General features: G+C 43.8%; 1 non-coding gene across 1 annotated transcript; it reads right to left on the bottom strand.

Moving 5' to 3' along the window:
• Positions 1–20,629: 20,629 nt before the first annotated feature.
• On the bottom strand, positions 20,630–20,736 carry LOC119802421. The gene has a single exon (XR_005283432.1). It is a non-coding gene; the product is annotated as a U6 spliceosomal RNA (small nuclear RNA).
• Positions 20,737–22,265: the final 1,529 nt, after the last annotated feature.

The raw sequence follows: 22,265 nt of genomic DNA, 5'->3' as shown, positions 1-22,265 counted from the left end.
TTGGTTGGTTATTTGGGGTCTGTTACTTGGATTTAGAAAAAAAATGCTCTATACATACCCTAGAAAAACATAGTTTTGCCCAAAGGCTTTGAAACCCTTGAGAAAGTATGGCAGGGGGGTTATTGCTGATCAGATTATGGTATCTTGTTGAATTTTTCTCAAACTTTAGGACAAATCAGGTTCAGTTCAGCACCTACAATTTATTGCCTCTCAAAGATGATTGGGACCTGACAAGCTTCAGGATGCTGGTCAAGACTGCACACCCAAGATCACCCACATTTTGCCACAGAAAGTAACTTGTAGATGCACCCTGCTTCCTCAGGTCTCCACTGGAATTTGGTCTGTCTTCAATTTCCAGGCTGCTGGCCGCCTCTGGCTTCTTTGTACCCAGCTCTTCCCTGGCCTTTAGCAGCTCACCGTGTCTGGAAGCCCTCCGGCTGTGTGAGAGCAAGTTTAAAAAGCTTTGGTCTCCTTAAAGCAGAGGGACTTTGGTAGACTTTAGGGAACCACAGAAACAGCTGACCGGAGTGAAACAACAGCCCGGGAAAGCTCCAGATTCTTCAAAACCCACGAATTACCCGCTGACAGTTTCCTGTGTGCACATGGACAACAATTTCCAATGGTGCAAACCACTTCTCTGTGAAATTTTGCTAAGTCTTTGCCATGTCAAGATTTGTTCTGGGCGAGGATATACTAACATGCTTTGTGCCCTTTGCAGCAGCTCAGTTGCCTAAAGAAGAGCCTTGATCGTATCTGACCTCAATAGTATTTGTTAAATTAATTAACAGTTTCTTGTCTTGTAAAGTGTGTGATATTTACAAACTAAAAGACATAATAAATCACAGAACTCTTGGTCAAAATATCAATGGAGCCATCTTTGCCCATCGTTAATTTACCAGAGGCAATTCCCATTTTGCAACGTGCTAATCAATGAAACTTACTTCAAATGGAGTCTTAGTCAGAATTTCTTACCTGTTTATACAATAGTATACAATTCCAGATGCTCAGGCTTAGTTTACAAATTTGAACTGCTCAACATCTTATAACACAAGGTGGTCCTGGGCTCCAGCTAAATGTATTGGCTAAACACAAACTCTGTTATTGCTGAGCCTCTACTTATAAAGCTACAAAGACAGCCTTGAAGTAGCCACCTGAAGAGTGCTGTTATTAAAGAATTACTGGGCTTTTCTTGGATGGACGCCTCCAATTTTCTATTGATCCATCAGTAGAGTTCTTCTCCTGCTTAGACTGGAAGCTAAGGCCCTTTCTATTTAAGCATATCTTCAATTGCATAAATTATAACTACAACTTTTACTTACTCAAACCTCAATAGACTCTGTTCAATATAAATAATATTGTCAACCAAATCATAAATTTAATTATAATCTGACTCCCTAGGAAAGTTTTTTTATGAGATCCTATGGCACTGAATTCACAATGTGGATTCAAAAACTAAGCTATTTTACTAACAACAAATTTATCATTTGTATTATTAAACCAAGAGCTTGTTTTATAAGGCTGGGTAGTATTCATTCATGTTTTAGAGGGAAAGACAGCCTTTTAAACACCAGCAATTATCAGCCAGGTAAAACCGCCCAGGGAAACTCTTTCCTTCGATCAACATTCACTGAAGGCTTTACTAAGCCAACACTAGACAATAATGACATGCAGTTGGGGTTCCTGCTGTCCGTAGGGCTAACACTGGGGAATGACATGCAGTTGGGGTTCCTGCTGTCCGTAGGGCTAACACTAGGGAATGATATGCAGTAGGGGTTCCTGCTGTCCGTAGGGCCAACACTGGGGAATGACATGCAGCTGGGGTTCCTGTTGTCTGTAGGGCTAACACTGGGAAATGACATGCAGTTGGGGTTCCTGTTATCTGTAGGGCTAACACTGGGGAATGACATGCAGTTGGGGTTCCTGCTGCCCATAGGGATAACACTGGGGAATGACATGCAGTTGGGGTTCCTGTTGTCTGTATGGCTAACACTGGGGAATGACATGCAGTTGGGGTTCCTATTGTCTGTAGGGCTAACACTGGGAAATGACATGCAGTTGGGGTTCCTGTTGTCTGTAGGGCTAACACTGGGGAATGACATGCAGTTGGGGTTCCTGCTGTCCATAGGGTTAACACTGGGGAATGACATGCAGTTGGGATTCCTGCTGTCCGTAGGGCTAACACTGGGGAATGACATGCAGTTGGGGTTCCTGCTGTCCGTAGGGCTAACACTGGGGAATAACATGCAGTTGGGGTTCCTGCTGTCTGTAGGGCTAACACTGGGGAATGACATGCAGTTGGGGTTCCTATTGTCTGTAGGGCTAACACTGGGGAATGACATGCAGTTGGGGTTCCTGCTGTCCGTAGGGCTAACACTGGGGAATGACATGCAGTTGGGGTTCCTGCTGTCTGTAGGGCTAACACTAGGGAATGACATGCAGTTGGGGTTCCTCCTGTCCGTAGGGCTAACACTGGGGAATGACATGCACTGAGAAAACACCAGTGAAATTGGTATTAAGTGTAAATGTAGAAAAACATGACATCTAAGAGGTCTCCTTGAAGATGTGGCATTTAGACTGAGGTCTAAGCCTTAAGGGATAATTCACCAAGGAAAATGAGAAGGACCAGCCAGCTTTGTCTAGCGGTAACAGTCATCTACAAAGAATTGAACAAAACTTACTAAAGACAAGGCAAAGAGGTGGAGGCTTGGGCAGGTCTCAGAGTGGAAGCCCCTGCTAGCATGCAGCACTTCTGACCAACAGCACACTGGAGAGGGCCAAGCAAACATCACAGTCATATTTTCATGAGCACACAGATCAAGCAAACAACACTCCGGCAGCTCTTTTTGGAGCGGTCCTCCTCAGGCCCCATTATCCCTAAGGAGGAGTCTATGACTGCAGGGCTTCTACGCAGCTAGTGTATTTGGTTCTGGGACTCCGAAGGAGGGGGAGAGAGATGGAGGAGGCACCACCAATCTAAAGGTCAAGGCTGAGTTCTACGTTTAGTGCGCCCAACAATCCCCTGATGTGAACTATGATTAAAATATCTGATTCCATTACTATACAGAAAAACATCCCAAATCCATCTCAAAGCCATAAGAGTCTTTTTGTTGTCTCATTCATTTCCCACAGGTAGAAGCTTGGTAGCAATTCAATAGGGTAGTTTTAGGTCATGATTTCCCATGAAGTTGTCGTTAAAATACTGACCACTACTGGGTGTGGTGCACACTCTTTAATCCCAGAGCTTGAGAGGTAGAGGCAAGCGGCTCTGTGAATTTGAGGCCAGTCAAGAGAGGGAGTTCCAGGATAGCCAGGACTTTTACACCGAGAAAACAAAAACAAAAACAAACAAGACCGTGAACCATGGTTGTCAATATCTGCAGGCCTCCCTGTGGGTAGAGACTCTAGGATTGCTCACTCGCCCGATCCCGGGATTGGCAGGAAACCTTAGCCATGTGGGCTTTTCCTCAGGCAGTGTCAGAGGTCTTCCAAGTGGCCTGCTGACTTTCACAAGCCGCAGTGCTCCTGACACCTTATCTCGGGAGTCACACCATCCTTCCCATGACACTGATCTTCCTAAGTCAGCTGTACCAGTAGGGAAGCAACTGCACATGGCTGTGAACACCTGGGGACATTGACCACAGGTGGTCACCAGTTTATTGTCAGGACACAAAGTAACTTTGCTGAGGTCCCACAATGAGTTGTGGACCTGGGATTTAAATAAACCCAGCTTTCTCAAAACCCGAAGCTCTAAACCACTGTATACACTTCTTCTCCAAATAATCTAATACTCAGAGACAAAGACATTTATCCACATAGGGAACTGTTTAAAATAATACCAAGAATGCAAAATTAAAAAAAAAAAATCCTGGAGCCTACCAATAGACTTAATTTGGCACAAATTTCTGACTCCAGCTTCCTTCATCTCCGGACTTAACTTGTCAGGTTTATAAACACAGGTGTACTTGTGCCAGAATTAATCAAGTATTGCATGGCACAGTAAAAGGGGGCACAATCTGAGAAAGTTTAGTTTAGTAAAATAAACTGACTTCAAAGCAGGCCAGATGTTTTCCATGCTACCTTTTTAAAGGAGAGGCAGAGATTCCAGCCATGATAATGAAACATTCCGTCCTCGTCCTCTCTAGGAGATGGAGGCCAGGACTGCTTTCTTCTACTTCTTTACAAGACACTAAAATCCAAAGGCTGGGTGATTAAATGCTGCCATAAATCAGTCCTGGGCAGTGTGGGCTGTAAAAACACAGCTCAGGGTGAGGACTCGGAACAAAGGGAAAGGACACGGGAGAATTGTCTTCACCTGTATCCACGTGGCGACACACACGGGGCCTTGCTGTGTTCATTTCATAAGTCATCAGCATTGGTGTTTGGCTAGGACCATGAGGGCACGAGTCTTATTTACTCTGTAGTCTGGGGATTATGGAGTATGCTGATGACTGAGCTGCCAGGAGAAAGCCTAGAGACAACACCTCAGTGTAGAGGGGAGTCCCCAGAGCCCCTGCTCACTACACCAGGTCCTTGCTTTGTAACTCCATGCCTTCTGCAGACCCACCTATGAGTGAGGGAAGATATTAGAAGTTTCTCTAAAGAGCGTGTTAGAACTGCTTTCCCAAGTCCCAGCTCCCTGCTCCTGGAACCTCCGGAACAATACCCTATTGTTCAATGGAAATAACAATCTCAGAGCTTCAAGCGAATAGTTCTTTTCAACTCTGGCCATCCCGAAAGCCTTGCCCTGTGTTTCTTTCTTTCTAATGAAAGCAAATGAAAAGCAGGCATATCACAGGCTGAGGTCCACACAGTAAATTAAAGCCAGTCCCCACTCCGCACTTCCCAGCAGCTTTTCATATCTGCAGGCCAGGCTGCAAACTTAATCATTTTCATTCACTGCAACTCCTGTTTCAAAGCGTTGGGACTGGAATAAATTAACCATCTCAACTGGCCTCTATTTCATAAAAATCCCAGCATTATTTCTTTAGAGAATGTTTCATGGAATAGACAGTATATTTCTTACAGAAAAAAAAATTGTTTAGCAAATGGGTAAAAGATCTACAACAGTGTTCAATAAGATTTCAAAGAATATAGAGAAAAAAAAAAGAGGCAGTGTGCTCCAGCACAATAAAGCACTTTGAACCGTGCAGGGTCTTTGATCTAGGAGGAGGAGGAGGAGGAGGAAGAGGAGGAGGAAGAGGAGGAGGAGGAGGAGGAGGAGGAGGAAGAGAAGTTGCTAGTGTTTGTAGGAGTTTTATATAACAGTCTCCTGAAATGTATCTAGCAAACTAAAAACATGAAGAGTGGGATACTGAACATCATCTTCTACCCCTGCTCCTACTCTGTTTTCTGTACTCAGATGCCAGCTCTCAGAAATATGTCATTTCAAAAGATGCGTCGCTTGCATCTGTAGGAAAAACACACAAAAAAGACCCTCCAAATCTATCATAAGAGCCAAACGAAAGTTTCGTTTTGTTTTGTTTTGAACATTGTGCTTTGGATTGAGGGTATTGGATGGTAGTATAAAATAAAGATGAAAAATGAGAATAACAAGAGAGGCAGAGAATGTGTCAAGTAAGTTTCAAAGTTGAAAACTGGCATTGGTCCCATGTAAAGCCAGCGCTATCTGCACAACCGCTTTCGTGAGAGACCCGGAAGCCTATTGTAACACCGAGATCTTAACTCTGGGCTCTGGACTGTATGGGGTCCTTCTAAGGATGATTCTATTCCCAATTACATCTGTAATTTTGAGTCTTTTTGTCCTATGGAGCATCAATAAATTGTCTAAGATGTAGGATCTTTAAAATTAGGAGTCTTTTCTGCTTTGTGTGTTTGCGGAGATCTGCCTTGTGAGCCCATCACCCAGAGCTAGTCACCGCTGGCTGGGCTGTGAAACCTTCATGGCTTCACATGAGACTCTGAAGAAGACTCAGATTCCTCACCAGATTCTGCACAGCCCTCCAGTCAGTCCAGGCTCTTTGTTCTTTAACAGCAAACCATTCCACATTCTCTTTGACCTGTATCCCATTCAGCAGACTCCCCATAGCAGCCCCTCTGTGATATCAAACCATCTCAAACCCTTTGCCCATTTCCTCTGCTGTAAACACAGGCTCCCTCCCCTCTCTCCCCCTCCCCCTCTCCCTCACCCTCTCTCTCTCACCTTCTGTCCCTCCCCCTCTCTCCCTCCCCCTCTCTCCCTCTCTCTCCCTCTTCGTCTCTCCCTCCCCCTCTCTTTCTCACCTTCTCTCCCTCCCCCTCTCTCCCTATCCCTCCCCCTCTCTCCCTCACCCTCTCTCCCTCACCCCACCCCATTTTCCCTCTCCCACCCCCTTCTTTCTCCCTCCCCCACCCTTCTTATCACTGCCTCCAATCAGTCTTTTTTAGAAGGAGTTCTGTGGCACTGTCTGGAAATTCTCAGTGATCTGCCATCCCTCTACCCATCACACCAATTCTTGGGGTTCCACATCACACCCCAATCTCATAGCCTTTATTCAAGTTGGACTCATATATGTATTTCTTTTCTTTTCTTTTTTCTAATGTTGTGCTTAACAGGCCCATCATTCCAGTGCAGTCCAAGCCCTCAGGGGGCACTAATGTTTGTTTGATTCGCTGTTGTGGACACAACTCCTAGTTGGTGCCTGGTATGTATTACATGTGCCATAAAAACACATACAAAGGACAGTCAGTGACTCATGCAGCATAATAAATGTTCCCATTAATTGAACTTAAACCTTTAAGGAGCAGACACTAATAAGATTAAAAGCAATAACAACAATCTGCTGGAAATCTTAACATGCCTTTAAAATTGACCATTTGGATGCAATGTAAGCTTTTCCTGGCAAGCTGGGGCTGTATTAATGAGTGGTACACGCTGCACCTTGTATAAGCTCTGGATGCTGTTCTTGGACTCAGCTCATCATTAGCTCATCAGCGATCACACTCATGTACCTAAAACGGCTATGCTTTTGAATTTTGAGTCCGCTCTCTCTGTTTGTTCTGGGTTTATCATTGATGGCCTGTCAAATTGCCACTTTTTGAAGAAAGACCCCTTAAGCAATTCTCTACCTTCATCTGCTTGGTTGCTTCAATCTGTTTATGAGCTGGGAAGTTAGATACTAATCATGGAACAATGTGGATAGTATAGCAGTAGACAGGCTTCTCAAACACTTGTCAGAAAACGCAGTGAGAAGAACAACCTCTGTTTCAGCCTCTGTCTTCATGGCAGTGGATGCCGAACTACAGGAGTCGGCAAGGCGAGCATCCCTGAGAAGGTGGCTGTGCTCGGGCTACAGGAGTCAACAAGGCAAGGATCCCCTGAGAAGGTGGCTGTGCCCATGCTACAGGAGTCGGCAAAGCAAGCATCTCCTGTAATGGAACACCACGTGGCAGAGCCCCATGACCATCTCAACTCTGTGTATTTCCAGGCTAAAAGACACAAAACAGATGTAAGCTTATATATTTGTGCAGAAGTATGTGGGAAAATAATACGTTTGGATTATTTTGTAGAGAAAAGAAAAATATTTTGTATGAAGGATGTGCATCAGGAGTTAATGATTCAGAAACTTAACCAAAACTAATGGCAAGCATCCAAAGCAGGAAACTGGTAGATTTAGCTAAGAATCGCCCGTGTTTCATTCATTAATCTCCCATCAGCCAATAACCAAGTTAATGACTTCTCAATGGAAAAAAAAAAACCCTTCTCAGTCTGAAGAAGAGGTAAAAATTGAAGAGCAGATGAAAATGGAGACATTAAATCTATGACGTTTTGTTTTTTTAAGGATGAGTCACTGTGAATCTTCTCAATGATTGATCGCAATGTGTGAGAAAAAAAGAGCACATTAATCCATTTGAGCCCAGTGGCTCTCTAGGGATCTCCCTCCACAATTTTAACCATTTGATTGCATTAGCTAATGCTACACATATTACCACGTGGACTAGTCCCAACATTTGGTCCTTTTGTCTGCTTGGAGTGTACTAATGTTATTTTCTAAAGTGAAAATTCATCTCGTACTACAATAGGCTTCTTAGTGTATTCTATTTATTTTTAATGTGGACTAGGGTATGTATGGGCACATGAGTGGGAGTGTCTATGGAAGCCAGAGGAGTAAGAGTCCTAGGACCTGTAGTTATAGGTGATTGTAAGTGTTGGAAACAAAACCCTGGTCTGCCCCAAGAGTCATGCATACTTATAACCACTGAGCCAACTCTCTAGTATCATATTCCTGTATTGTTAAATATTTTGATTGCATCTGATCCAGTTTCAAAAATGGTAGGAGGGGCTTGTAGTAAACAAACAATAAGAAAGCTAAAACCAGAAGGGAAAGCTAATTCTGAGCAGTGAGAGAGAGCTAAGTCTGTCTGCAGCAACAAGAGCAGACGAGGACAAAAACCAGTCAGTTTTCCAGAAGCCAAAGTCAGCCGAGCAAGCGAGAGATCACACGTTTCTTATCCAAACAAAATGTATTCCATATTTAGGAGCTGCCCATCTTCTACGAAATATGTACTGCATGGACTCTTTTACAGGTGACTTTAGAGAAAATAATAGACAATCAGAAACAACTCCCATCCAGATGTCACTATGTTTACAGCATAATTGTGAATGATTTCATTACTCATAAGCCCACTGAGTGTGCATGCAGACACACTGCTGGGCTTTACCATATAATAGATTCACATATTTATGTACATACACACACCCATAGGTACATGTGTGTGTGCATACACAGACATACACACATATATGAACATAAATACATGAAGTAATTCAGAAAAATGTTTTGCTAAAGGGGTGAGGTGATTGGAGGCATACAGACAGCTGGTACGGACAGCCACAACAGTCTCCTCATTCCTGTACGCTGCCATGTTACAGTGTGACTAGGTCATTTTGTCCTCTGGTGGTTGAGTCTATTTCTTCTTCCCTTGAATGTGGGATGGCCTTGTGAGTAGTTTGTGTTCACAGAAGTGAGATCTGTGATTCCCTAGCTGGCTTCCAGAGACCGTGCCACCATTTCTACTCTCATCAAGAAGCACACAACTGTCATCTCGGCATGAGAAGCTCCCCCAAAGAGAGGCCCTGGTGACAGTTGGTGCCACCTATCAGATATGAGAATAGGGCCTTTTTAGGCTCTTCTGGCCCAGGCAAGATCCACAGATTCATGGCAGATCCCAGAAAAGACTGAAATGGATCAAACTGAAGCAGGTGAACACCAGAATCATGAGCTAATTTATTAAGCTAATGTCACGTTGGGGTAGTTTCCATTTTGTAAAGCAACTACTTACGGGTATTTTCAATGGAGATGCTGACACTCAAGGTGTCCATGCCTAAAACAGGAAAAAAATGTCTAATTCAAAAAATTATCTTACAGGTCTTGTGGTTCATGTTATTGCCTTCTTTTGTGTTTTTATGGGATTTCCTGTATGTGCAAATGTCTGTGTCTCTTCAACTATATATGTTTCTCACGTCTTTTTCTTTGTCTTACCCTATTCAATTTGTTTGGTTTTGCTTTATCTTATTCTATTATTTATTATGATCATTATCATTATCATTATCATCATCATCATCATTACTTAAATGCCCGTTTGCTTTCTAAGGAGAGACATAAAGGGTATGGATCTGGATAGCAGGGGAGGTGGAGAGGAACTGGGAGGAGTAGAAAGAGCTAAAAAAAAACTGTAATCAGAATGCATTGCAAACAAAACCCTATTTTCAATAAAATGAAAAACAGAAATGGTAGGCTATCTGTGCTGCGTTATATGGAGCCTTTACCTACTTCCATTGTTTTAATTTTTAGTAGAATAATAAGTAGGTTGAGTATACAACTTGGAGGAAGACCCAGTAGAATTTACGAAGACCCTGATGTTCTGGGAGGAAGGTTCTGGAACAATGAGCACAGAGAATAAAGGATTATATAAATCGGAGATGTCAAAGGTGATGACGTTTCTCAGGCAGATAAGATCCAACACATGTGCACAGAAGTATGTCTGTGGGAGGCTAAGAGAGAAGGAGAGAGGGAAGAAAACCAGGAAGTCAGATTATTAAGTGAGAAGTGAAGATGTGTGTAGTGTGTATTAACAATCTTGTGTCACTTGAGCCAGCTGTGATCATGATGATGAAAGAGCCAGTTGTATCCTGTGTTCTGACACAATCCTTTAAGCAAAGAGCAACATCAGCCTACCTTGTACCTTCCCCACCAAAGAAGCAGTCCAAACGGCCACCACTAGCTACATAACACACAACAGTCAAAATGTAAAACAAAACCCCACCTCTGTCCTTGTAAATCAATCTCTCCTGGCACCATGTCACATTCAGAAGAAGACCACTGGAAAGTACCGGAATGTTCACAGTAAGTATGGCGTCACAGGTGACGAGGGATCTAATCCTTATGCCACTTCAAAACCCTTTACTCTCAAAAGTCCACAAACCAGGACTAGGACGACAGTTGAGTCAGGACAGCGTGGGGACCTGACTTTGACTCCCAAAACTGTGTAATGAGCCGGGCATGGTGGCATGCATTTGTAATCCCAGTGTGGGAGAGATAGAGGCCGAGGGATCCCTGGGGAACAAGGGCCAACCAGTTTGCCTAGCCACTGAGCCCCAGTTATTAGGTGGAGACCTTATCTCAAATAACAAGGGAGGTGGCTCCTAAGAAATAAAATAAGAGGTTGACCTCAGGCACGTGTGCACATACATGTACCTCCATGACCATGCATACACCCGGGGGGTGAAATGATACTTGTGGTTGACCTCGGGCACATGTGCAAATACATGTACTTTCATGACATGCATACACCTGGGGAGTGGGGGTGTCAGTTGAGTCAAGATCTTATCTTTCTCCACACCTGCTCAGAATTGTATCAGAATCTCACCTCATGCTAAGCTTTGTTCTTGTGCTTCTCGGTCATCTCTGCAGTGACTGTCACCTTTATTCTCAGTACCTTTTTCCCCATCATAAATCACTTATGCTGGACTCTGGTCCTTTTGAGGAACCCAGTTCTGTGTAATAAAGTTATGGTCAGAGTCTAAGCAGTAAAGCCTTATTCTGCCAAGCAGGTGCATGGGTGCTGTGACATTTTGATGGCGTTTTCCTCCTGACACACATTTACAAAAGTCTTCCTCAAATTTCACAGTGCACTAGAGTTCCCAAAAGAGTTTATAGAATATAGAATCTTCAGCTCATCCTCAAAGATTTTGGTTCCTTGGGTGTGGAACCCAAGAATTTGCATTTCAACAAATGAGGGTGAATGTCTGTGTTGTTGGTCACCAACGGAACCCTCTCATCTGTATGGTTGCTCACAAACAGAACCCATGCATGCATGCTCCTCTCATCTGCATTTTTGGTCACCAACAGAACCCATGCATGCATGCTCCTCTCATCTGCATTTTTGGTCACCAACAGAACCCATGCATACATGCTCCTCTCATCTGCATTTTTGGTCACCAACAGAACCCATGCATGCATGCTCCTCTCATCTGCATTTTTGGTCACCAACAGAACCCATGCATGCATGTCCCTCACCAGGACCCATGTATGCACGTCCCTTTTATCTATATTGTAGGTCACCAACAGAACCCATGCGTGCACATTCCTCTCATGAGTCCTCTGGAAAGACTCAAGGTCCCAGAAGGGCTTGTTATTTAGTAATACATTCCTACGTATTTTTCTTTCAGCTAATAACATTAATTTTTTTTAGGATAGATTGAGATAGATAGACAGATGATTGATAGACAGGTAGGTAGATGGATGGACGGACAGACAGACAGACAGACAGACAGACAGACAGACAGATAATGTTAGGTAAAGAGATGACAGCTAGAGCCTAGGGGAGAAGAGGATAGAGAGAGAGAGAAGGGAAGGAAAGAGGAAAAGAAGAGTCAGAAAGAAAAGACTGAGACTCCCCCCTGCTGCCACCTACAGCCATGAGCAGCTGCTGTTGACTGCCACAGTGCCACCTGCCAAAGACATTCTTCTTCAGCCCATTTAAATTTTACTGCCCCTTCCTACCCACCACCTAGCTGGATGACAACTACAAGATTTATGGATGCCACTGCAAACCCCACTTACTCCTGAATGAAGGGCCTGCAGTTCTGGAGCCCCAGAAAATATTCATGGAGTAGCTCAGGTCACAAACAACCCTTTAGGTGAGCTTCTCTTCAGGCTGTCTCTCAGCATCGTCTTCCCACTGCAGGGTCGAGTGTAAACTACCACTTGTCCCTCATCTCTCTCCATCCTAATATTTCCATAAAGCATACCCTGCACATACAGACAGCTTCCTTCATAATCTTGAGAAGATAGATTTATTACTCTGTGTTTTAATTGAAACTCTGTAGCTATGATTCATCTTTGAGTAGGTGGTATATTACAATTCCTTTTCTCTATCATCAGCCATTTGAACCGCTGTAACAAAACACTGTATACAAAGAGGCTTAGAAACAATGGAAATTTCTTTCTCGTGGTTCTTTAGGCTTAGAAGTCAAGAGGTACCGATGAACTCAGTACCTGGGGAGGGGCTTCCTGGGTCACAGAGAGTATCTTTTCACTAGATTTCTCTCCAGTTTTTTTCTTAAAGGCCCCGATCCTGGTCCTAAGGGCTGCACCTTCCTGACCTAATCGTCTCCCAAAACTGGTACCTTTCAACACTATAACACTGAAGGTTAGGACTTTAATATACGGATTTGGCAAGACATATCCATCCATTTCTTCAATATCAGCATAGTATTCTTTGAATAAATTGCTTCTTTTTATTTGTTTTCCTTTCACTTGGGCTCCAGCTACATTTTCCTAGACTTGCCAGTAATTGTCCATTCAATTTTCTGCATGGCTCCCACTGCCATGTATATCAACTTGGTCTATCTTTGCTGGAAGAATTTTTCTCAAGCTGTTCATTATCCTGTACAAGGTCTCTTGGCCTATAGGAATTCCTTCTCATCCCCATAGTGGTAACCTTACACCCTGGATCTTGTGTCTCCTGTTCTCTTGACTCAGATCTTTGTTTTGTAGGAAGAACGCGCTGAAAAAGTATAGAAGGTCTATGACAAGAGAAACAGGCCTCTGGCTGAGGAGATATCTTAAGTGGTTCAGTGCTTGCCTTGCAATCATGAAAACGTGATTTCAATACTCAGAATCCATGTTTACAAACTGGGCACGGTGGAATGCACCTGTCTGTAAGATGAAGGGGCCAGGCCTGCTTGTTTGTTGGGGTTCCTGTCCCGCCCGGTACCCCACAGCCGGCAAGCCCCAAAGAAATAACACAGAGATCTTTTTAAGTTATAAAGCTGATTGGCCCATTAGCTCTAGCCTCTCACTAGATAATTCTCACATCTTGATTAACCCATTTTTTTAATCTATTTTAGCCATGTGGCTCAGTACCTTTTTCAGTGAGGCAGATCACATCCTGCTGCTTCGGTGGTCTGGGCAGGAGTGGGAGGAATCAACTTCCTCCTTCCCAGAGTTCTCCTGTTCTCATTACATCATTTCTACTTCCTGTCTGGTTTTCCCACCTTTACCTCCTGCCTGGCCAATCAGCGTTTTATTTAAAACATGATTGACAGATTACAGACAATTCTCCCCCACCACCTGTCATTTCCAATCTGAGGAGGCAGAGTCAGGCAAATCCTTAGTGCTCAGTAGCCAGTCTGTACAGTCAGACTGCAAGTGTCAGGCCAGAGAGAGACCCTGTGGAAAGAAACAAGATGGAGCGTGGAGAAATGGCTCATGGGTAAAGTTCTTGTTATTCACAGTGTGAACTGCAGTTTGGATCACGGGAATCCACGTGAAAGCTAGGCAGGCCTAACAGCACACCTGTGAACCCAGCACTCAGGAAGTGGAGGCGTTGGATCTCCTGGAAAAGCTAGCTAGAGGAAATGGTAGATTGCAAACTCCATGTTAGATCCTGCCTCAGTAGGTAAAACAGAGAGTGATCAAGAAAGATACCCAACATGTTTTACATATATGTGAACATGCACACTTTCTTTCATGTCCAACACACACAAAGGCTGACTGTACCCTGCACCTGTCTGCTGACACTGAGGTTGACCTCTGGCTTCCACAACACACATGAACAAGTACACGTATAGCACAGATACACACACACACACACACACACACACACACAGTCTCTACCTATTTGAAAATAGCTGCATTCTAGTTTTTTCAATAGACTGTTTGTTTCTGGCATTACTGGCATCTCTGAAGTCTGAAGCCTTGTCCCAGTGCCTCAAGCTTCCTGTCTTACAAGCGGGGAACTGACTGCCATTGCCGGGTGTCCATGCCTTTTGTCATTTGCTTCTGTTGCTTTCTCTGTGGAAGTGGTTAAGATCTCCTCTTTGAGTCTGAATTTCTGACATTTTACAAAGTTCAAAAAGATCTGGCACCGGTCTTTTTTCCAAACATCGTATTATGTACTCTATGACCTTTGCAATTGTAAAGTCGTGTCCTTTGGTACTGATAATCCTTTGTGTGATTCCTTCAAGGCACTCCTACTCCGTTTCCTGAGTTCTCTTCCTGAGGTGCCTATTTTCTGCATTTTTGACTTCTACTGACTGCTTTCCCATCCTTTCTCTCGTGCTCTTCCTTCTCACTACAAGTTCTCAAATTATCCCCTAGTTCTCCACATCTGCCATTAATGTTCCCATGAGCACCAGTCCACTAAGGCTTTAGTTTCTCATTAGATGCTTCTCAAAGGCTTCTTTTCACTAATGTATATGTTATTTCTCATCTAATAATAGCCATTTCATGTGTGTGTGTCTGTGTGTGTATCTGCATATTCATGTGCATCTTTATGGCCCCCTTGCAACGAACTTTTCCTTGATTTTGCTGTAGATGGTGGGCTGGCTCTTGTCTTCATGTCAGGAACTTTCCTCATGATTGGTCCTTTGTATCTAACTCTGGTTGCCTCTTCCTTAGTGGAAGCTCCAAGTGCATGTAATGAGAGATTCCTCAAGGGACTCTAACAGGCAGGGGTCATTTGGATTTCTCTGCTTTCCTATCAGTGACCTGGGAACAGAGCAGTTTATAGTTACGAGTCTCACACTAAAGTGCATGCTTCATCTAACCCTCCTTCCATATATGCTGTGGAATACCATTTTAAGACGTGTACATTTGTTTATTCTGTGGAATATTTGTTTAATGATGATAAAATGTGTTGCATTCTTTTATGTTGCATTTGTTTAATTCTGTGAAGCTGTGTTACTTTGCCTGTCTAAAACACCTGATCTAATAAAGAGCTCAACAGCCAACAGCAAGTCAGGAGAAAGGATAGGCAGGGCTCGCAGGCAGAGAGAATAAATAGGAAGAGAAAAAGAGCAAAATGGAAGGATCAAGGATCTAGAGAAAGAAGAGGAAAGGAAGACTTCAGGTGCAAGCCACCCAACCACCCAGTCACCCAGCTACACAAGTCACAGAGAAAGAAGTAGAGAAAGGTGTACAGAAATAGAGAAAGATAAAATCCCAGAGACAAAGATTAAATGGGTTCATTTAAGTAAGGAAAAACTGGCTGGAAACAAGTCACGTTAAGGCTGGGCATTCGATGTAAGACTAAGACTCCCTGTGTGATTTATTTGGAAGCAGAGTGGCGGGCTCCCCAAAGAGCGGAAGAGTAAATTAGCAACTACGTATATAGCCTCAAGTTTCATTTTTAGCTGACACTGTTAGGTCTCAGACCTGGGACAGACATCCGAGGAGCCTGTCAACACACCAAAGGTGACAAGGCTCCAGGTTCTCTTAGCATCCCTCAGTGACTACCTGCTGCGGGCTCTTCCTGGCTGTCATTCGCAACCCCCTCCCCTAAACTTCTCCAGGGGCTGAGCTGCCCTTCCCCCAGCTGTTCTTTCCTGTGTAAACCAGTCATTTTGGCTATGCACCCCTGTGCCCCCCTTAAAGCCTCTGCCTCCTAGCCTCTTAGCTCCTGGCTCTCCTTCCCTCTCCTCACGGGACCTAGCTCAGTCTTCTGGTCATGTCCACTCTGAGCTCTCCCAGCTAGCTCTGCCTCTACCAGTCTTTTCCCTGATATCCATAATAAAATCTCCACCCCCTAGGAACACACATGTCTTCCTCTTAGTTTTTTGTTTAGTTTTGCTTTGTTTTTCATTGAACACCCAGTTTTTTACTCATAGTAGTTTGTGTCCCGGATCCTCAGGACAACAAGGTCACCATCAACTTGGAGCCTGTAGTATTAGAAGAGGCCTGATATTAGGAGTCTTATCATGGGGAGGAATGCATGTGGATATACTAAAACTCTGGCTCGGGGAAGCAAGAGGGACAGCAGAAGATACGCCCCGGGGCAGTTTGATAATCATCTTCTCTTCTCAGTCTCAATGGGTCAAGACAACTGACTTGATTTTCCCTACTCTCTGATATCTTGCTCTTTTCTCTTGGTCAGGGGTATCAGGAAGGGTGATCTAAGACCAAGAGTTTACAAGATGAGAGTATCAATCGACTCTCCTTAACGCGTAGCAGGGTTTAATCAGCTAAACCTGGTATGAGCTGAAAACAAGGCGAATCAAAAGATGCACTCGGCGTGTTTTACCTGCGGCGACCCGTGCAGCTCAGAGCATTGGTCGTCTCCTGTCATGAGCCAATGACTGTCTAGGAACTGGACTTCACTCACCTCTGGCATCCTAGCGGAAGGAACATACCTCAGATTACAAGCCCAGAAAAAGAACAAAATTCAAAGTTGAAGTACAATCTTTACTGAATCTAGATCACTTTCCCATCATATAAAATTGAATGACCATATTTATATCCATTGGATTGCCTACCGGGCCCATCCACTGGTCCCGGAACCACGACCTTGGTAATATTATCACATATATGCACAAGCAGAAATCCTGTTTGGGATTTTTTCTGTTATATTTACCCAGAAAGATCATTTTAGGAACAAACCATGATTGATATTGTACAAGTAGGCTTCGATTTTAAAAGGCACAGCAGACCTTGTATATCCCAACCATCTAGAGGAATTTTCCCAGCCCTCCCCCTATTTCTCTTGGAACATCAGCAAACTGAATGGCAAGGGACCGAGAAGATCTTAAGTTATCCTGCAGACATGAAGACATGGGAAGTTGGCTATAAAATTACATTTGGGTATTTTTCTTATTCCCTGCTCAAACGCTGTCCAAATTTTCTTTATGAAATTGGAAACCGCCTTCCTTTTTCCTGCCCCTGCACTCTGCATGTCTAGAGCTAAATAATCTACCCTTCTCTCCCTACCCCACTGCCTAGAATATTTAGCAGCATTAGAAAGTCATTCTTCACTGTCTGAACTACTAAAAGAAAAAACCAGTCTTTAACAACGAGCTTCCTACCACTGCCAAGATAAATCGTAATCAATCACAAAAAAAGAAAGAAAGAAAAAAAAAAACAGGGCATGATCCAAGGAAGTACCAACGGCTTAAAAGAAAAGTAAGATGTGTACTTGAACTCAAAAACATCTAGAAATCAGGCTGCAATATAAAAGGTGTGTTAGGGGTGTTCATGTGGTACCCAGACAAGAGTTTGCACGGTATTTCAGTACAAAACACAATGCACTGTCCCCCTGTGCTTTCCTTTGGGTTTTCTCACCTTTGATTCATCTCAGGGTAGGACATAAGAACGGGTGTGGTCCACACTCACTACAGAGCATCCTGGTTCCTCCCCGCTTTCGCTCTGAACACAGGAAGTGTGCCATACATGTCAGCTCTGTGCCCCACATCTTTAGCATAATCCAGAGTCCTAGAATGTGAACAGCATGTTAGATTCTCAGTCCTACACCATGCACAGCAAGTCTTGTTTAAAAAGCATGTGACAGGGTCAAGCCTGAATTATCCAAGGATTCCACTGCATAAACTACATTTATTAATGCTTAAGGGAGGCTAGCCTTGAGCTTTCCCATAGGACGGGGGGGGAGGGGGGAGGGAGAGAGAAATCAAATAAATTCCAGCTAGATAAGCAGTCTGGATGTAGGACAGGAATGGTGGGGGAGGGGCTGAGGAGGTCATAAAGCCAGGAAGCAGTAAGGTTCATTAGACCAGAGTATGAAAGGAAATTGTCCACACAGCTAATAAAGAGGTCACGACAAGAGAGATTGGTTCCCAGGACCTTGTGCGAGTCAGCATCTGGCAGCGGACTTGTATATATGACAACGTGAACGAATTAGATAGAAGACTCAGTGGGCTGAGAAGTCAAGAGAGTTCAGGAGAGACGCCGGAGTCGTGAGAGCCCTGAAGTCATGAGAGATGAAATCAACTAAGCTTTCACGTGGAACAAAGCGGTCAGTTTCTAAGTAATCTTCGTAAGAATGAAAACGTCTGTTAGGAAATTCAGAGAGATTAAAGATCAGTCTGTGTCAGCACACACGGTCTCTTCTGCCTGTCCTGGCTCATGATTGTCTCTCACATCCAGCAGCTAATACTTAGCATGCGTCAACAGAACAAGATCACTTGCCCAGGTTCACCAAGAACAACCCACAACGGCACCTTTGCTATTCCTGGTGCGAGTTCTTAGCCACATGCATGAAAAGGCAGCGTTTTCCTTAATGTACTTACGAAAAGAGATTCCCCACCCCCAGCTAGCCTTCCCTCTGCCGGAAATGAGCATCCCATGTCAGCAATGTTTCCTGTGTGCTGAGCCTCACCCCACCCCAGCAGCCCGAGTCCAGCGGCTTTTGCTAACAAGGGTTTATCTCTCAAGGATATTAAGCTATGCGCACTAACTGAGACCCGTCCCAAGGGACAGTGGCTTTCTACCTCGCCCATCTTCTGGTGCTGAGCCAGGCTTCTAGGACCAATCCATGTTAGCTGTCTCATGAGCACCGACTTGGCACTGTCAAGCTAAGAACTCGATACATTTCCTTGGTGTCATAGTTATTTTTATCACCAGGAGAGTCATCCAGCTTAATGGTAAGTTTGTTTTCCTGAACCTTAGTTTGAGTAGGCCTTCAAGCATGCTGGATATTGAATCTGAGGCCCAGCTCCTAGTCCCAGCTTCCCGCCCATGCCCACTGCAGAGGCCCAGCTTCTAGTCCCAGCTTCCCGCCCACGCCCACAGCAGCAGAAAGATGAGCCTTGCTTCAGAGTCATCTGCTGCATGAGAACCCATGCACTCAGGAGATGGGAAGCAGAAGGGAACACCCGTCTTAGAAAACTCACAGGAAGACCGAGGGTTTTTGTTTGGGTTTTTGTTTGTTTGTTCAGTGTGGGTAATGTGAGACAATGTTTCTCTGTGTAGCCCTGGCTGTCCTGGAACTCGGTCTGTAGACCCGGCTAGAATTGAACTCACAGACATCCACCTGCCTCTGCTTCCCAAGTGCCGGGATTAAAGGAGTGTGCCACCACTGCCTGGCAGTTTTGGTGATTTGTTTATTTATTAATTCTTTCATTGGCAGTTGTCAGGTTGCTTTTCTATAAGTTACTATAAGGCCTGTCTTTACAGAATCCAAAAAGCCAAAATATTCAGTTACTTGGTCTCCCCCTCCATTTTACCTCTAAATTATAAGTTCAATCAAATTAAACTTAAAAAGGAAAAAGAAGAGCCGGGTGGTGGTGGTGCACGCCTTTAATCCCAGCACTCGGGAGGCAGAGGCAGGCGGATCTCTGAGTTCGAGGCCAGCCTGGTCTACAAGAGCTAGTTCCAGGACAGGCTCTAAAAACTGTCTCGAAAAACCAAAAAAAAAAAAAAAAAAAAGAAAAAGGAAAAAGAAAACAGAGATGAAACAAGCAAATGCATAAGTAACTTTAGTTTTTGCCTCATTATTGTTCTGAATTTTTTTAGAGCAGGAAATGGGACCTGGAGAGGTGGCCCAGTGGACTTGCTACTCTTGCAGAGAACCCCATTCAGTCACCAGCACCCTGTGATGGCTCACAGTCCTCTTCAACTCCACTTCCGAAAGATCTGACACCCTCCTCTAACCTCAGGCATCAGATGCACATGGTGCACAAATACACATGCCTCCAGACAACATGCTTACATACATCAAATAAAACATGAATCTAAAAACAAATTTACAGTAGGCCATAGGACCTGCATATGAAGAACTGCCTGCCTTTTCCACAAATGATGTTGATGACAAGCACCTATCAAAAAAAAATAAATAAATAACCAATTCTTAATGCTAAATGAACTAAATCTTGTCAGGAAAAGAATAAACTAAAGATTTCTGTAACAGTTGGTTAAATGTACATTGTCTTTCTCTTTTTGCTGTGAAATCAACTTTTAATGAAATGAGGTGACTTTTTTACCAGTGCATCTTAAGAACTTCATGCTAGATAACAGCTCACTTACCAATGTCCAAAGCAAAACTTCTAACAGCAAACTATACAGCAAACTATGCTCCAAGTCATAAACAGTGGTTGACCTTCACCAGTTAAGAGAAATCTTTATATTGCACAAAATCTATCACAGTTTCAGTATGTAAGGTTTAACAGATACATTTCAAATGCAATGTGTTTTAGTGTAATAAGGATCTAAACGTGTTTACTCTCTAAAAATAAACTTTATTTTCAGGGTTCAAAAATTCCATCTTTCATAAGAGCTGTCCATTGCCCTTCCAGAGCATCAGACTTTCCAGGCTTTGACTGTCCCGGGCCACTCCAGACAAACCTGTCATGGCTGCATTCACTTCATTGCTGTTGTCCTTCCAAAGCAAAGTTTAAAATAGAACTGTGGAATATCCCATGAATTCCTCTGTCATCCTTACATGGAAGCCATGCTAACCTTCTCTGAATTGTTCCAATTTTAGTACCTGTGCTGCCCAAACAGGTACAACAACATTTTCTTAGCCTGGACAGTGTGTGTGTGCACGTGCGCACGTGTGCAAGTGTGTGTGTGTTACATATATATTATACTTTACATTTATAATATACTTTGTATATGGTATACTCTATACGTGAGAAAGGTAGTCCAATTCAGTAATAAAACACATACAAACAGGAGTCTTAACAAGTGAGTAAATCCTCCAGAGAAATCCAGTGTTCCACAGCCCTGTCAGTGAGGGAAGCCAACCCCAATGGGCCATCTTCCATGTATAGGCAGTGTACCGCACAGAAAGTCACTCTAAAGACAATGTGTAGACCGCAGTTAGCTGGGGCTATAGAGAAGCATGGGAAGAGTGGAGGGAAATGAAGGTGACTTAATAAATGAAGGTTTTGTTATTCGGGTGAGGAAAGCACCTCTTTTATTTCCCCCTTCTTTCCAGTGTTTGGGTACAGCCTCCTATCAGTGCTGTACCGGTGAGTCACATCCCAGACTTCAGAGAAGAAAAATATCCAAAATCTAAGATGATGGTGATGTTCCTACTTCAGTGACTACAGTAGAAACGATTGGCTTGTATGTTTTGGATGGGTAAGTATGATGCATGAGACTGAGATGAGCTTTAAAAGCAACCTCCAGGGGCTGGAGAGATGGCTCAGTGGTTAAGAGCACTGGAGGCTCTTCAGAAGACTGGGGTTCAGCTCCCAGCACCCACATGGCAGCTTACAACTGTCTGTAACTCCAGTTCCAGGCAACCCAACATTCTCATACAGACATGTATGCCAGCAAAACACCAATGCACATAAAATAAAAGTAAATAAAGCATTAAAAAATCAGAAAAAAAAACAGCCTTTAGATGTTCAGCTACCCAACACACACGTAAGTGCGTCTGTTACTTTTGTTGCTGTGATCAAGAAGAAATACCTAATAAGTTAATGGCAGAAGGTTTAACCAGTTTCCGGTCTGAGAGGGTACAACCCATTGTGCCGAGGAAGGCATGGGTGGCATGAGTCTAAGATGGGTGCATACATCCCTCAGTAGTCAGAGAACAAAAGAGGCAGAAGGCAGGGAAAGACTAGAAAGTGTCAAGGCCTACCCTAATGGCCTACAGCAAGACCCACCAACTAAAAGAAGTTCTGCATGTTGCCCCCACAGCATCACCGTGAACCTGCGGAGACATCTTACACTAAGAGGGTTGCACTGAATCAGGATGACCCAAACGAGATCAGCAGAGAGCAGCACCAGCCTGTGTTACCCCCTCCTCCTTCTTTGGCCATGATATTTTCCCGCTCTCTATTTAAACTTGTTGTATAGCTTGTATAGCTGAGGATGACCTTAAATTCCTGATGCCCCACTCCCTCCCCCACCTTCAATTCTGTGATGCTGTTTACAACCATGAGCGATGCTGATGTAGGAGCCACACCCTCAGCAGTCTGCTGCTCTTAGAATAAGCACTGATCGATGGCCCTGGCCTTGGATTGTACACAAAACCTGGTCCCTGAAACAAGCAGTCCTCCTAGATGAGCCAGATGTCAATGCTTC

This window comes from Arvicola amphibius, chromosome 15, assembly GCF_903992535.2.
Source record: "Arvicola amphibius chromosome 15, mArvAmp1.2, whole genome shotgun sequence".
Classification (NCBI taxonomy): domain Eukaryota; kingdom Metazoa; phylum Chordata; class Mammalia; order Rodentia; family Cricetidae; genus Arvicola; species Arvicola amphibius.
The sequence above is the reverse complement of the archived record's forward strand: the minus strand, read 5'-3'. Positions and strand labels throughout refer to the sequence as shown.